This window comes from Otolemur garnettii, unplaced genomic scaffold, assembly GCF_000181295.1.
Source record: "Otolemur garnettii isolate 467f Iridium unplaced genomic scaffold, OtoGar3 scaffold00005, whole genome shotgun sequence".
Taxonomy (NCBI): Eukaryota; Metazoa; Chordata; class Mammalia; order Primates; family Galagidae; genus Otolemur; species Otolemur garnettii.
The window spans coordinates 30760820-30779014 of NW_003852400.1; the positions used below are offsets into that span (position 1 = coordinate 30760820).

The 18195-nt window shown below is 34.4% G+C and overlaps 1 pseudogene; it reads left to right on the forward strand.

Moving 5' to 3' along the window:
- The first annotated feature begins 14672 nt into the window (after nucleotides 1–14672).
- LOC100966306 lies at nucleotides 14673–17079 on the forward strand (annotated as a pseudogene).
- The last annotated feature ends 1116 nt before the right edge of the window (nucleotides 17080–18195 follow it).

Below are 18195 nucleotides of genomic sequence, written 5' to 3' on the forward strand. Positions count from 1 at the left end.
CTCTAGACTGGGCTTAGGCCCTCTGCTATTCTTCCTCAAAATGACTACTATGAAAGTGCTTAATAGAGCTATTTTTATAGATACGCTCCATATTCCTACCCATTCAAAAAGTTTTATACAAAGCCCTATTGTATTATAGATATTATACTATCAACCACTCCCTGAAGGACACTGTTTCCCTCATGATTCTAATTTGTGCTTCAGCAATCCCAAATTATTATAGTCAAGGGAACTTGACTTGCTTGCAAAAGACTCACAAATGTGCGGATTCATCTGTGAATTTCGAGTCTACAAAACAAATAACAATGAATATATAGCTAATTGTAATATCTACATTTTTAGGAAAGCAAGTTATTTAGTAGATTTGTTTTCAAAGAAAAAAATTAAAACTGTCAGTGAAATTATCAACACTTCTGGGTTTTTTTGTGAACTGCAGATAAAGATTAATAACTTTATCTTTTTTTTTTTTTTGTCTAATCATACTTATGAACCTTGACAAGCCTCTAAAACTATGTAGCATAGGGCCACAGTGCTGGTAGGTAAAGCTGTTAGTGAAGAAAGACAACTACATTTCTATTTATCTTTCTGTTTTTTTCCCTCTGGGCCCTTTAGGACCATGGGGTGAGATTTGAGTGGTTTTATCTTTGGAATGTGCTGCCCACTATCAAATATTAAGTAGAATCAGAGTGAGGCTTGTAAGAATATAAGGTGAAGTACAGTCTGTCTACTCCTTTCTCTTCTCTGGATACTAGGGAAGAGGGCTGTTAAGTGGGACACTAAAGTGCCTTACCATCCAAGCACAGCAGGGAGAGGTAATCTGTAGGCAGTTAAGGCTAAACATCTTTCCAGGAATAGTAAGGTTAAGGCTGGATTCTCTTGTGTCTTATTTTGATAATCTGATTCAATGTTGCTCAATAAACACTTTATGAACTCTCAATTTCTGCTTGTTCATGCAATGAAAAAAAAAAGAGTATTTAGATATATAGTGGAAAGACATTGCCTTAAATAAAGATGGATATTTTCAAAATTTAGAGCCCCCCCAAATAACCATAATATAAATTCACCCACTGTAGAGACTCTTATAAAAAAATATTCCTGCTTTCTAGAATTTTTAGGATTGTTTTGTGTTGTATTGTTTTCTCCTCTTAATTACAACTGTTCTCTTGTGTCCAACTGTTTATAAAAGTTCCTATGCTAATTTGTCCTTTTACTTCCTTCCTCAAAGATTAGAGAGATGTGATGAGGTTTAAAATGTATGTTATTCATTAAAATTGTTCTTTATTTGTTTAGAATATTTTTTAGAAGATGTATTTTGAAATGTACTGGGAAAAAAAAGATTGCAGAGACATGCTTAAGAGTGAAAGTGAATTGGAAAATATTCCCTGAGAGGTTCAGAGTCAAATTTGTTCTGAGGGTTAGTTGTAGGAAGAGAAAGGGAGGTTGTAGGGCTTGTCAAATATATAGCAAACCAGGCACGAATGGTAGGGACCCTATAACCCTTCCCAAAACAAAGCAAATACGTAGCCCTTTGCCATTATCACAAAATTTGTAAAGATGAACAAGTTTGTAAGATGCTTAAGGAGTACATGTGTATTGATATGTGAGACTGGGTCTCTGATTCAACCCCTGTCAACTCTACTAGTAGAATTCAGATCATTCAGACTTTTCTCTACTAGTGGAATTGACAGGGGTTGAATCAGAGACAGCACTTATGGATCCAAAAGCCTCAAATCAAAAAAAATTACAAGTATGTTAGAACTTTGTAATTTGATCTTTCATAGGATGTAGATCAGAAGTTGGAGAGGAAACCATGTCATTTCCAAGATCTTAGCCACATCTACACTACAATTAAAAATCATGTGAAAGTCTATCCTGTTCAAATTCAGTGTGGTAGCCAGCAGAACTTACCAATACCAGTTGTATTTTCAACAATTAATGATTTTATTTCCTTATTTTTTTAAAGAAAACGAACTAAACTTGTGATGGTATGGCACATTATCAAAAAGTCTTTAGATGGCCTCCTTCCAAAAGTATTGAGAGTTTTAAAGCAATCACTGATGTTGTCACTTAAATTTGTCCTCATCACTGTTCAAGAATGCCTATAACCAGGTATAATCAGGTACTGTTAAATGTGTTATAATTGGTAAGGGAGAAAGCGTATAACCAGACTTTTCAACATAATTTGAAAATGAAGATAATACTTTGGAAACCCAGGGTGAGAAATGCATAATTTTCAGGATCAGAAGTGACATCATAGAGGAGATGTGTAAAGAATCTTTAAGGGTGAGGTGATGTCCATTAGAAAGAAATTACATTCTTGGCAAAGAGAACTCACTCTGCAGATGAGACCCCATAGGATGTTCAGAATGGCTGCTGCTGCTGAAATAATAATTGAAGTTTAGATCAGAAGGAATTCCTGTGCCTTACTAAAAAATTTGAATTTATCTTAAGGATGATGGGTTATCATTAAAGGATTTAAAAGGGGGGGGTAAAAGGAGCTGATTTATGTTTTTGGAAGATTTCACTGTGATTATCTAGTGAAAGAAAAAGAGACAAGGGGATTGTGTTAGCAAGCAGACACAATCAGGAGAGAGGGAGCGACTGGAGAAGTTGATTATAGATTTAACAGTGTATGGTTAGTGGTTGAATCCTTATGGCATGGGAGAGCATGTGTGTGCATATTAAGTGTGTTTGTACAAGAACTTGGAGGCAAGGCATAAGAGGAATAAGAACTATGGGCAATAAGAACAAAAGACACTGACATTTACCATATGAGAGATTTATTTGACTTTTACAAAGAAAATTATGCTTACTTCTGAAGGGAGATAAAGTTTGTTCTTAGCAAAGTAGTTTGCTAATTTCTCTTTCACCCACAAAGGGCACAGAAAAATAAATAAAAGAAATGCTGGATTTTTTTTTTTGTCTATTATCACAGAGGATTTGAAAAACAACTTCCTGGACAGTACCAACTAGAATCTTCACATGAGCATGCACACACTTTCTAGAATAAAAAAGAAATTATTTCCATTTATATTTGTTTTTAAAAACATGTGTAGCTCTCAGTTAAGGAATTTGAAAAAAAAAGAGTGCTTTCTTTACTATGTTCGTTAGTTTAATGATCTCTGGTAATAATTTTTGAAAATTCTCTTCATCAAAAAGTACAGCAATTCACATATATATTTTTGAAAAGTTAAACCTCATAGGTATCAAAAAATTAAGAACATTGACATGTTGCAACATAACTGATTTGAACAAATTATTTTTCCCTTTAGTTTTGTGTTCAAGAAAATTTTAATCATAAAAAATTAGCTTAGACATCTACACTAGGTTATGACAGATATAACAGAAGATAAGGTTTGTCTAGTTCTGAAGAATATTTTTTGCAGGTTCATCATGTGCAAGTAATGGTATAGGAAGTTCCATTTAATATGTTTCAAAACATATTGTAGTACTTTTCTATAATGTGATGTGGTATTTTCTACTTCTGAATTTTGGTATATAAATGTAATGACTATTCTAACAAAAAGGGCATAAATAACAATAAGCAAATGAATAGATCAAATAATTGAAAATGACATTACAATTTATGGAACAGAAGTAGTCTATTTTAATGTCTGGTGAGGGTTAGTGGTGATTATTTAGAAGTAGCAGTGAGGAAAGCACTTTGGAAATTTTTAGGCAGAGTAAAGCATTTGTTAAATAAGCAAGGGATTATTAGCCTAAGGCAGTCTCTATTTTGAGTTCCTACATAAGAAACTATAAACTAACTTATCATTAAAAAACCTGAAACCTAATTTAGGATTATAACAAACACCTATGTTTCAGCCAACTACAAGCAGCCTGGTTTCAACCAATGGTAGGCAGCCAAGTCATCATACCATACCTAAATCAGGCAGCTATCTAGCTGTGGCCAGTAGGGAGATTTCTCTACTTCGCTTCCATGTTTAGCCTGCAACACCTCACTGTTCACACTCAGGTGGAGCTCTTAAAACCTTCTCTGTTTCTGAGTGCTTCCTAATTCATAAATCATTTTTTGCTCACATGAACTCTGCTTTTCTTTTAGTACAGTAGAGCAAAGACTGTGAGTTTGATCTTTTGAAAGAGGGTACCAGGGGTATTGTGGATGGAAAACAATGAGTGAGAGACCTGATCCAGAAGACACTGGTGTAACTGGCTAAGGTAAGACATTGCAGACCACAGCAAGGGGTGGGATTGTTTTCCAAACTTCATAGTAAGCCATCGAAAGGTTTTAAGGAGGGGAGCAACATACTTGAAATTGTGTGTGTGTCTTTGTAGAACACTGAGCACCAGGCTTATAAAAGGAGCCACTGGCTCTTGAAGAAGGCTCTGGGAGCACGGCAATCTCTTAGCCAGCATGGAGATATTTTTCAGCCCAGAGACAAGCCCTCAAGCAGCTGCATGTGAGATCAAGATCAGTAGCATGTTAGCAAGCAAGTGTTATATTTTGTAACATTTGTAGGGCGACAGAAAGGGAGCCAAGCCCAGGCAGAAACAGCACTTAGCAACCGTTAAACATGTGGTTCTAACATGTGGGCCCCCACTTCTGTGTTTTGAGGCTTCAATAAAAGGCCAAGAGAAAGCTTGAAAGGTTTCTTGGGGCTCTTGGAGAACAGACAGGAAACCCATCTCTTGCAGGCATGTGCCTTCAATCCGTGTCTGGGGTATTTTTATTTGCACGGTGATGGGGTGCCACAGTGGCACCCTGACATGGTTTTTTTTTTTCGATATTTTAAACACCATGCTGGTTTATCTGAGGGGAGTAGAAAACTAACTCCAAGAATAAGTATTTTTAAATAAGAGAAAACATCATGTCAATAATTTGTTTTAGTTGTACTTCTTAAACTCTTTGACATTATTTTATATGATACAACAAAACTGAAATAAAGAAAGTAGAAAGTTCATCACCTTCATGACAATCTCACTGAATGTTTCTAATCATCTCTGGATGAAGTTTTCATATAGCCTTTCTCTCTCTTACATATAGTTAGAGATGAGCTCCAGTTTACACATAAAGAAGCTGGTGAGTATATGGCCCAGCATCACTTGTTAAAGTCAAGATTAGAGTTTATAAACCCTAAATATCTACATAGCAAAGTGTACTTGCTCATTGATTTACTATCCACATTAATACTTTGTGAAGAAGATATTATAAAAGATTATTAAGTTATTAAATGCTTCCTTAATAGCTCTTTAAAATACTTCAGAGGGATTAAATAGCTTATATCTTTGCTTGATTAAATATTGGCGTCATTCAGACTTTTAAATCCTTGTAAAAATTAATTGAAAACCTACCCAAATTCTTATCTTTTAAAAGCTTATTATCAATTCTAATTGAAGCCATAGATGGACTGCAACTAAATATTCAAAATCATGCAGTCAATAATAACTTATTGATACATAAAGAATCTTGGATTTTTATAGCTTCTTATTTGAACAAAATAAACTTAAGAGTCAAGTTGACTTTTGATTTTTTACGGAAGTGATATATAAATGGATAAATAAATAAATGAGTGATGTTAACAAAGGGAAGAAGTATAGTGGGGTCCATGAAGTATGAGAATACAAAGAGAAGATAAAACTGGATATAAATGAAAAAAGGAGAAAGGGAGGAGAATGGCATAACAAACTTTCCTTTGAGAGAAGTCTTGATGCTTTCTTAGTGGTATGGCCACATGCCCAGGTAGCTGCATAACCACTGATTTCTTACCATTGCCCTCTAATTCAACTTTCAAGAAGATAAACATAGCAATGTTCGTGCCTTGTTCTTTAGGTCAGTTTGTAGGATAAGAGCACCCAATCACACTAGTTGAAATACCTAAATATGGTGGTGGGTTTAGAGTTAGGGATGAAAGAAAGTAGATAGTTCATCACCTTCATGACCTTCTTACCAACTGTTTCTAATCATCTCTGGACAAAGTTTTCACATAGCCCTTCTCTCCTTACCCTCTGTACCTAGGAGTATAAAGTGACTATAAATCTTTTGTAATAACTTCTAAGTCTTTCTCAAAGTTTGCTAATGTCATGGGGAAAGTCTTAACACATAACTGACAATGTTGTGATCACTAAGCCGCATGTGTAACTCCCAACTGTCATGGAAAAAAAGAGAAAGTTCTTGACAGTGTCAACTATTGGAGAGTTATAAGGTAGAAAAATATAAACAATGTTCTAGTTAATTATAGAATTTGCTTTCAAACTTAAGCCATACCAACTATGGTTCTGGCTGGACACAGAAATGAACACAATTTGAAAACACCTATTTGGCATATTTCAACAATGCATGTGCCAAATAGCCTAACCCTAGAAACATCTGTGGTTTCAGAGATATTTTGTTCTTTTCTGCAATATTATCACTGAAAAATCACTAAAAAGAGGATTTCTTTTGGAGAAAGCTTACTTTTTTTATTTTAGAAAAGAGTATTGTTCTAATATTTATTTCATAATATTTTTCAAATTTATAATTAAAGCAAATGAAAATGAACAGTTTTATTTTTACATTTTTCCTTTAATTGGAGGTATTGTTGTTCATCCAAAGAACTTTCTTCCTTGAAATGCTTATGACAAACACAATTTTGGAAATTATCAATTGTTCATTAGCATGGCTTATGAATTCCTTTCCATTCTTTTTTACTAATATAGTTTTACTTTAAATAATAAATATTTATTCCTTTCCTTGGCTAGTAACTCACAAAAATAACAAAGTATAAATATGAAAAAAACATGTTTTAAGTTGGTCTTCATATTGATTTAATGTAATTTGTTCAACTGGATAATAAAAATTGAAGAGCAGTATTGTCTATGAGACTATATTTTCAATGAGGTCATGTAACATAGAATCATGTAACTACTGTTTTATTGGTATAACTCATGAATATATATTTGGAAAATTAATAAAAAAAAAGGTGTTCACTGCTTGCCCAAACACTTGATAGGAACTTCATCTTCAATAGGAGATATCTTCAGTCTTTGAATCTCCACAATCTGTAAAGTAATGACATGTAATTATGAATAAATATTGTTTGAATGGGCAATTGAATGGGGTAAACATTTAGTAGTAAAAAAGTCACAAGCTTAGCTATCCCTACCTCATGTAGATCTAGTTAAGAAGACATAAATGATTTGAAAGATGAAACTATGACTCTAATTCTCTAGAAAATTCACAATACTAAAATACCTCAAGAAGTTGTTTTTAAAAGGTATCTAAATGATCTAAGTGTGCCATTATGCTTATAATTAGGAATAGTAGTAGAAAGAATAATTTAATGAACATCTATTATTTGCTAGGTATTTTATACCAAGAATTCATATAAACTGTCTAATTGAATTTGTATACCTCTTCTATTTTTAATCTCATGAACTTTAAATCTCAGAAAGCTTAAAGAACTAAGGCTGACAATTAACAATCTCCTGAATTAAAAATCTGAACCCAGTTGTACCACTTTAAGTGCCACATATACCACTAACAACCAACTTTAAAACAAGACCAGTTATCAATGCACAGCAAGAAAGATTAATTTTCATTACTTCTTGATTAACATAGAGTTAATCAATAAAATCATACAAGGCTGGAAACTGCCCTCAAACTCATATACTTGGGTAATTCATTGTCCCCTACAGAAGGCTATATGTCCTTTGACAAGATGGTAGGGAGCGCTGATACTGACATTACATAAAGCTCCACAGGAGTCAAAAAAATTTTAGTAAAAATGTCTTTAGAATGGTGTTACTCCTCTGACATTCTCAAGTCCCTTGGAGTATCTAGAGTAACTGTGAGTCATTCCATGTTTGCCATATCATTCATCCTTTCTTATACCCTGCTCAAAAATTCACAAGTATTTCTATTGTGTAATTTAAGTGGAAAGAGACCAACTAAGCAGGGGAGCACCTCCTGGAATAAGAAACCAGACAACTTTTGAATACTTCCACTTTATTAAAAAATATTGTATAATTATTCCAGAAAAATTACTTGAAATGCATAAAGGGAAATGTTACACATATTATTACCACCCATTGGTAACTAAGTTTAAAATATATCATTTATTTTAATAGAAATTTGTTGTTCAGCTCTATTCTAAAAAGAAAAAAATATAAATGTTGGTCTTTGAAAAAAAACTTCTGGCCATTGAAATTCAAATTCAGGGGCAAGATTGAATATATAAGGATATAAGATAATTAGAATAGGACTTGAACATAGACCTTAGGCAAATATAACTAAGGTAAATTGCTACTGGAAACATTTTATATTCTTTATTATTGAGAAAATAACATGATTTAATTAATTCTTGGTTACTTTCATAATTAATTAAATGAATAATTTCAAAATAACTATATATTGATTTTTGCTATAATATAATGTACTATATGTATTAATAACTACTTTATGTAATTTTTACTAATTATCACAAATTACTTCAATAGAATAACTTTGGAATCAACAGACTGTATGATTTATATTTTTATTTTATTCCAAAGCTTTGTTTTTGCTAAAAATCTAGTGGTTTCTCTGTTGTCTTGATCATTAACACTTGAATCACATAAAAGATCAGCCTTAAGGCATAGTGTGAGTTAAACTCCCTAATTTCATTTTCTAAATTAACTTGAGTTCTAGAAAGTATAATCAAACATGAATTAGTTTACTTATTTTGGATCACATTGTCACTAACATAAAAACCTCACATATTGATTGGATTGTACTTGTATAAAGCATGGGTCTGTTTGAATCCTTAAAATTGGATTTAAATGATATTTGTTACTTTTATTGTTAATATTTAAACTATTGTCTTTATGAAAATATTTTATGATCTCAAGATCTGGTGCACAAGGTTGGAGAGAACAAAAATACATTCATGATCATTTGAGATCCAATCAAGTACAAAAGCTTCCCAAATAATAATAATAACTTAGACCAGAAGGATGCACATCTCTCTCTCTTTCTCTCTCTCTCCTCCCCCCAACAAAGTTCCTCAGTGTTCTTATATATACATATTATAGATAACATCACTTTCTTGAAAGCATTGGAAATATTATGCTTTTTGTCACACAACAACAGTAAGGAGATGTACCAATAGTATTTTAAAAGGCTACCTTTCACTTCAATGAATTTGATTTGAATATTGAGAAGTGACTCTGGAGAAATTCAGTAACTTTCAGGTCAGAGCTTCCCACACTTTTATAGGCTTCAGAGTTATCTGGAGGGCTTGTTAACGCTTATATAGCAGGGCCTATTCCAGTCATTGGGATTTTCCCTAAGACTCAGCCCAACAATATGCCTTTCTAACAAGCTCTCGGGTAAAGGCCAGCATGCTGCTCTTTGAGTAGCAATTTTTCAAATGATACTTAACTTGCATTTCTCCTTGTGTAAATTTAAAAATATGAACAAGCAAAAATAAAGAAAATATCCCATCGAGATATTGACTGCCAAATTTTTATAGCTATCATCAGATCCATTTGTACCTCACACAAAATTTGGAAATGTCAAAGATTTTCCATAAGTGAATAAAACTGTTAACATGTTTGAAGCAAAGCTTATCTTAGGGTTACGTTTTCTTCTCATTAGCATGAATGCCAAATCCAAATCCAGAAATGTTTCTACCCTATTTATAAAAGAGAAAAATTAAAATCTATTTTTGTACTGATGCAAAATCAGTCTGCATGTTACCATGGTAAAGCTTTCTTCAAACCACAAAATACATTCCCTTTGGACAATAATAACAAGTATTCCACAGAAAATGGGGTTTGTGTTTATGTTAATCCATTCATATTTTTTTCTTTTTATCTTCTATAAGAGCCAATACTTTAGAGCACAGATACATGGAATTTAAAAACTGCACAAAATAAAGATCATATTTCAAATAAACATCAAAAGATAAATAAGATTATATTACAATATCTGTAATTTACCTTAAAATATTTCAGTATATACAATGTGAATCTAAGAAAGTTCTGGTTAGGTCAAGCTTCATTTCCACTCTCTGTCATGAGTTCAGGACAGCTGTCTCTGGAGGCACTTAGGAGAAATGCTTCACCAGTCTCTGCCTCGGCCAACATCTATGGCTTTTGCTCAACATTGAGGCTTTTGCTTATTAGCACGCTGAATACTGGGTTGTGTATTGGCTCTCACTGGTGTAATTAAATGCATTCAAGACATGTGGATTGACTAAATTATAAAAATCTTGCAAGGCTGGCAGCTGATATTTTTAGGATGGTGTAAGTTTTAAGGATTTTAACGATAAGAATTTGGTTTCTAGAGGGTTGCTTGTTGCCTGAGTCTGATTCTGAGGGTCCTAGATCCTTATCTTACACAATTGTTATGTCTGTCTTAAGATAACAGGATTCACCAAGTTTAATAATCAGGCTGCATAAACTATTTAGGGAGTGCTTGTTAAAGGATGCTTTGTAAATATATATTGTGAAGCTTCCTTTCATTATATCCTGGGAGCCAGATTGCAGAGGAATATTTAGTCATCCCTGCAAAAATCCTTTGTGGCAGCTATCATTGTAAACAGAGAAAATATAAGCACTGTGCATGCCAAAAATAGTTTAGGCCAAATTGTAATATTTAGGGCAGTTTATTTAGGGCAGTTGGTCAGTTTGCAGCATAGTGAAGTTGTCTAAGTCTCTGTTTTCCTCTTTCTCAAGAATCCACCTGAATCAAATCATGACAAAGTAAATGAAAGATTTTAAAGCAGAACTTAACATGGCAAGCTAATTTTGTAGACATCTGTAGTTTAAAATACTTTGTTGTCAATGAAAGCAACAGAACTTTGCACATTTCTTTTCACAAAGAAGTGATTGAATAAGAATAATTTCTGCCAATCTAGGGACATAGCCTGGGATGGTTTGCAAAAGTAAATAAAGAAAAGTAAAACAAATGAGCAAAATGTAGTGTGATCATCCTTTTTCTTAAACACGAGAGTTGTGTGTTTAACTTTTACTCTTTTAAATATGTATATGACTATTTTAAACCATTTGTCAGGTCAAACACATGATTTTTATTCTCTACGAATCTTTCATTCTGAGTAATGTGGCAAGAATTTGCTGCCACCGGCATAGGGGAATAGCAGTTCCCTGGATCAGACCTGAGGAATGCCTGCTGAGAAGTGGTCCCAGGAGCAAGGCTTGACCTAAGTGATTAATTTCACCCTGGCTATCTTCTTCATTAGAAAAGTGATTAAAAAAAAAGATAGTGAAGTCTAGGCTTGATGCCAAATTTAGCAACCTCTAAGATAATCCCACAAGTAAAGCAACTTTTTACTTATGCTCCAGAGGGGGTGATGGAGATTATGAATTTGTTTAGATTGACGTTGCAGAGTTAGAGAACCTGCCTTTGTTCCATATAAGTAGCACTTTGTGAGCTTCCCATTAAGCCCACAAAGCTTAGAATTTGATGGATATAAAATTAAAATTAAAGAGAAGTTCCTTAAAGATTCTGTATTCCATGTGAGTTTTGTGGAAGAAGATAAATGGGAAGAGCTGAAAAATTAAAAAGACTTCAGCAAGAAAATCATTACCAGGGCTGGGCTTAGAGGCTCATGCCTATAATCCTAGCACTCTGGGAGGCCATAGAGGGTGGATTGCTTGCACTCACAAGTTTGAGCCAGCCTGAAGAAGAGTGAGACCCTGTCTCTACTAAAAATAGAAAACTTAGCCAGACATCATGGCTGGCACTGATAGTCCTGGTTACTTGGGAGGCTGAGGCAAAAGCATCACTTGAGCCCCACAGTCTAAGGTTGCTGTGAGCTATGATGATGCCATGGCACTGGCAATCTACCTAGGACAACAGAGTGAGACTTAGGAAGAAGAAAATTGTTACCTATAATAGAGGGTGAACTGGCCTTATTCACTCAAAGAGCTACGTCTTAAATATCAAGCCCTTGGAGGAAGTAGAGATTGCCCTTTTTAAAGACTTTTATTATTCATTTTAAACTTGTATTCCTACATTAATTTAGTAAATTTAAAAAATCAACTATAATATCTAGAAGAGTCTGGGCAAAATCAGACTCAAGTGTCATGTTAAATTTGTAGAAGACAAATTTTAAAGAGTTCAGAAAAAAAAGCTTACCTCAGCCTCTTAAAAAGTCAGAAATCATTCAAATATTTCAAATGAAGGAAAATAAATATGAGGAATTTGTTATAAAAGTGTTGGATGAATAAGAGGAAAAAGAAAAAAGGAACTGCTGCCTGAGTAACGAGCCAGTAATGACACCTAAACCACAATGCTCCCTTCCCCTCCTTTGTTATCTCCTTTCAGTCCCTGCTATTGAGAGACTGTAAGAGAAAAAATAACTGGATTCAGGGAAATAGAGTGTCCAGGATAAAAAAATTCAACATTAGAGAACAGAAGGGCAGATGTGAGGCTGGGCGATGAAGTCATGCTTTGTTCATTAAAATTAGACCTGGAATAGCCGTTCTAGTCATTATCATTCACCACCTTCCTACAATTGTCTTCTTCATCTGTACTCATTTATGCCACCCATTGTCTGTACCACCCGTACTTATCACTGTCGATGTTACAATGCATTGATACATTACATGAGACTTTTTGTTATAGCCACACATAGAAAATAAAGACTGATGAAATACTGACAGTGTAAAAAACATTTAAATATATAAACTCACATTTCCTTCTACTAAAAAATTTAAATTTTGTGTTTAAGAAAAACAATAGCTTTCCTTTTATTGCCCTACATGGTGATATTCATTGGCCCCCTCCTGTCAGTCTACAACATGGACTAACAACTGCCATAAAAGAATATTCCTAGAAATGTCTCCCCATGGTATAGGGAAAAAGTTAGTGACTGTAGTCTTTCCTACCAAATGAGTTATTCAACTGGTGTGATGCAATTGAGAACATATATGACTAAAATCTGGTAGCACCATTTCAGGCATCAGGTGTTGTCAGAAAAAAGTACTCTCTTTTGCTAAATTTTCAAATTTGAATACCAAACTCTTAAAAGTAAATTCATTATAAATAAATTATTTGAATTAAATATGTTAAAAATTAATATTGAAGTGTTTAAAAAGTCAAAGCATGACTAACACTTTGAGGTGTTAATTAGATTTATTTTTACACAGCTTTAATCACATATGAGTAGCCCATGTGGAATGTCCATTTATAGATCAGGCAGTATGAAGGGCTATTTACATGCCATGGATTTTGAAGGCAACATACATATTTCTATCCTAATTGAAAATTTCCAAGTTGAGTGTTATTTTATAGATGAGTGTAAATAACTTTCCTCTGGTCACACAGGTCTTGAATAGACCCAGTTTGCCTAACTTCGAGTTTGACTTCTGGCCACTATGTCATACCAGATGACAGATCAGCTATAGTTTTTTAAACAAGTCTCAGTAGCTATCTTTGTTTTGATCTTTTCTCTCCTCTACAGCCAATGAATCAAGGATTTTAGACTTCTTCATAGATCCTTCATTTACTGCAGCGGTCTTTACTGTACAGGTAGATAGATGACATGAATGAAAGAGTAATTGAAGTAATGATTTTAGCAATTTTCTGGGAAAACAACTGTGAAAGGTGATTTGTTTGTTGATAACATTTTAATTTTATAATTAAAAGAAGGTTTGGTATTTTGGAAGCTGAGATAGTCTCACTTTACAAAATTACAAAGGAGGAGAAAAGAATATGGTTTCATTGTAGGCAATAGACAACCAGAATTGTTTCTTTGTCCCTAGTTGTCCCCTTCTACCTGCTTTTCCTTCCATGAGATATGGGCTATATGCTGCTATCCACTTTTCCTACTGCTGTTTAAAGCATTTGCGTGAATGACCTGTCAAAAAGACTATTCATCTAAATTACGTAGAGGAAAATTATATCTATTAACAGTGACTCAGATACAGAAGCACAGCCATGTTGTATCGTGTTTTGGTTTTTGTGTCCAATGCTTTTGGCATGTTTTCAAAAGAAAATTTCTTCCAAAATGCAATAAAATAAATCAGCAATGATTCTAAATCATTGGACTCGTTATCTAACAGTTAGTACCTTGTATTTTTCATTATTAGAAGACCACAAAGTGTTCAAGAAGTCATCTTTTGATGTGAGTCTATCCTTAAATGAAGTAAGGACAGTGTTCATGCAGCTGCTGACACACTCTCTGCTCTGGGAATAAAACTTTTAACTGAAAAGTAAAAAGAAAAAACTCAACCTCATTTAGCACAATTATAGAGTAACCATATTTGGTATTCATATTTCCCTTTCCCCAAGTCATAGATTTCATGTGAAAATTGCATTTTTCTCTGTTCAGTTGCCAGAAAAAGTATTCTTCTTTTCCTGAAAGATATTAAGTGTAAAGCTGCTAGTATTGTCTTGTGTGATTTTCAAACTATCTAATTATGGGCATGCACATGTAGTTATACTCCCACACACATACAAATAAAAGCTCTCTGTTATATTTACTCCATGACATCAACTGTTGTAAGTTGTAAATGAGAGTCTAAACAAACCATGTTGAGTCCTCTGCAGATCTGTCATCAGAACTCAAATCAGCTGTTTTCTTGTTTCATTTCCTTAATTTCCCTCAGTGATCCTGCCACTGAGCAGGAATTGTACATCTGGCCCAGTGGGGACAAAGGAGGGGAAACAGCTGGGAAGGAGCAGAAAGAGAAAAAGGAGGAACATGCAGAGAAATGTGAGGGGGAGCATGGGGAAAGAAGAAAAAAGGAAAGGAGAGAAAAGAAGAAGAGGAAGAAGAATTGTAGGAGGAGAAAGGTGATAAAGACTACTAATGTGTTTCTCTATGTACTTAAAAAACTTAACATGAAATAGAATACAGAAAAGGAAAAAGAAAGCACAGAAAAAAAGAACATGGAACTGAAATCCAACACATAGAAATGTACATGAGCCCAAACGTGGTCAAATTTAGAAGGCAGGTAAGCAAATAAGCTATCTATAATGACCCAGGACTGGACATGTTTTAAATTTGTTGGTAATGTTACTACAGTACATTTAATTGATAGCTGGCATGAAGTAAATATATGAATTACTATGGTTTAGAGAGGTGGCTTTGTTCAAAGAATGGTTCATTTCCCCCTTAGTTCTGATAGTAATAGTTCTAAAGGTTAAAATTATAACCTGAAAAAAAACTAATGATATTGACAGTTCATGGTCATAAACTATGTCCATAGTCATAATCTGAAGATGCATCACATCTTTCAACATGGCCATAGTGATTTAACAAAGTAGCCTGAAGCCGATGTGAATCCTTTCTGTCTTGCCTATTGTGTGAATCTCACTCATCAGCACAATATAGAGAGGCCTCATTAAAAGGTTTAGATGATTAACACACAGGGGAAAATACTGGAACAAGTATAAGAAGATAAACTGTGTAATATAGCATTTTTTCCTTTCTCTTTCTCTTTCTGATTTTTGTTTTTAACTTTGTAGGTAGAGCATGTAATTTATCTCTCAAACATCTGCGCCTATAAATAGCTAAGCAGATTTTTAAACTCTATGAATATATGGTTCCTTGAATGTTCCAATTCAGCGCTCTTCATCTGTCCTCTATTCTTCAGCAACAACTCATAAAATTCAGAAGAAATATTGAGTGCTACCGTGAAAGGAGGACATTTGACTAGGGTTAAGTCTCCTTTTAATTTTGACAACCTAATTGAGCTTTATGAAAGCAAGCAACACTGAGCAGCACCTTTCTGTGCTTTTATTAGATTGGAGCTTTCACAGAACTTCTTTTCACTTGTAAACCTCGTCACTTCTGAACTTTTTTTCACCTGTAAACCTTCAGAGACCAAACTGGTCAGTGAGTTCTGTTAGGAAGATTTAGCTGGGGTTCATCTTGAATAGAAGTCCATTTAATTCTGTATGCTAATAGTCTTATTGATCATGTAATTCCTGTGTCAATTGTCTTCTTAAAAATACTATGAAATGGTATGTAAATTTAGCATTATGATAGGTGTGTAGTCTTCAGTAGGCTTTCTTAAATTTTCATGAATGTGAAAGTGATAAAAGTTGCATCAACTCTTTGCATTGTATGTTATGTGGAATGCTCTAATTTGAGAGTGGTCAACTCAAGACTTCATCTCAAGATGCTACTACTTTGTTCAGCAGGATCAAATAAGTCAGAGTGTAAGCTTGAAATATGTAGACCTAGAGTCTTGATATTTTCCTTGTATTCTGAAAACATCACTCTTCCAGGGACTGATCGAGTAATGCTACCTCTTAGGAAATTGGTTAGTAATTAACTTACTTTGAGAAAGATAACTGATCTAGGGTTTGGGCAGAGAAATCATCAGTCCATTATCTCCTGGTCTGAATATGTTTCCAGGCAGCAATTTCTGTTTGTTTAGAATTAAATCTAAAGGCTAGTGTTGGTGTTGTGCATGTGAGCCCCGCAGGGTGGGGGGCACCACAGCTGCCACAGGGAGGAGGAGGAGGCTGTAGTTTGAGGGAGGCCCCAGCCCCTCTGCACCTGTGTCTGGCAGAACTGGTGTGAGACCAGACAATCCTTCCCAGTGGCCCAAATAATCAAGAATTTTGGCCAGAACTTTGAGCACACACTGGGATGAGAGTGAGAAGCCAGACAAAAAGCTGAGACGGATAAGTAAGGAACTTAGTGATTTGGCCCATGACCCTCCAGCACAATGCTCTGTAGGTCCAGTGGGGGATGATAGGTTTCATTGGCAGCCACAATTATGGGACCTAATGACAAACTATATCAAGGCGGTGTATTCTTTTTGACAATTCATTTTCCTACAGACTAATCCTTCAAACCACCTAAGGTTGCATTTACAACAAGAATTTATCATCCAAATATTAACAGTCATGGCAGCATTTGTCTTGATATTCTGAGAGCACAGTGATCTCCTGCTTTAACTATTTCTAAAGTTCTTTTATCCATTTGTTCACTATTATGTGATCCAAACCCAGATGACCTCCTAGTGCCAGAGGTTGCACAGCTCTATAAAAGAGGCAGAGATAAGTACAACAGAATATCTGGGGAATGGACTCAGAAGTGTGGCTTGGGATGCTACCTTAAAGTCAGAATAACCTGCATTATGGCTGGACTAAACTTTAATATACTGTTCCTTTTTTGATTTTTCTTATCCAGCTACTCCTCTATTAGACCTCATTATTTTTATTTTTATTTATTTATTTATTTTTTTGCTTACCTCCCTCCGTTCATTCACCTGCTTATCCGATAAGACTTAAATTCTTCCAGCTTTGGAAAATAACTGCTTTTAGAAATTGTAAAGTAGTTATAAGAGAAGAGTTGCCCAAGACCCCAAATTTTTTAAAAAACAGAATATGTGTATTATGGGGCCAATGTCTTCACTCTAATTTGGTTATGAGTCTGAAACCATTCCTCACTGCTCTAGCAGGCTGAAGAAATCACCTGAGGGGTTGGGAGATGGATGCTCAGTTGTCACATCGAAGGAACCAGCATTATTCAGACGGCATCCATTCTTGTTTAAGGCTTTCACTGTTAGAAATTTGAGGTTACATGATATATTTTATGCTTATAACTGATGTGGCTGGGGAACTGGTTTTGAATTTATAGCATCAGCAGAACAGAAAATGTGATATATTTTATGCATGTCAAAGGAATGACCTGTTCTTGTTCTACAGAGAATGGAAATTGGAAGTCAAACACCCTTTTTATTCCAAAATAGAATCTCAAACATTTTATAATTTTAATTTAAATTGTTAGGAGATTTGGTTAGTTATTAGTTACCTATCTTCCAATACACTGTTTAATATAGCACTGAAATAAATGATGCAAGTTGTCAATGGATGAGTAATCAACTAATAGCTCAGCTAGTAATTTATTTATTTTCCTTCAATAAAATGGCATAAACAACATAAATAACTTAATAAATAAAGGGTAGTGTCATCAAATAATAATGAGAAAAATTTGCGCATATCTGCCTCATAGTAAGCCCGAAGACTTCAGACCAAAGACTATTCTGTGGTTTAAGATAAAGACCCTTTGCAAATAAATGCTCTTTAGTTTTTGTCTTTTCTATTTCTCTCTCATGTTGCACAGTCACAAAGGGTCAGCAAGGAAACTTTGCTCTCTAACAAACTTAAGGACCAAGCTGGTGGAAAATTCCTTTTCATAGGGGCTTCCAAAATAATTTTACCAAGGGTAAAGGATCGCTACACTCACAATTTATTGCCTTTGTTCAATAGGGATATGCCACTTTCACTCA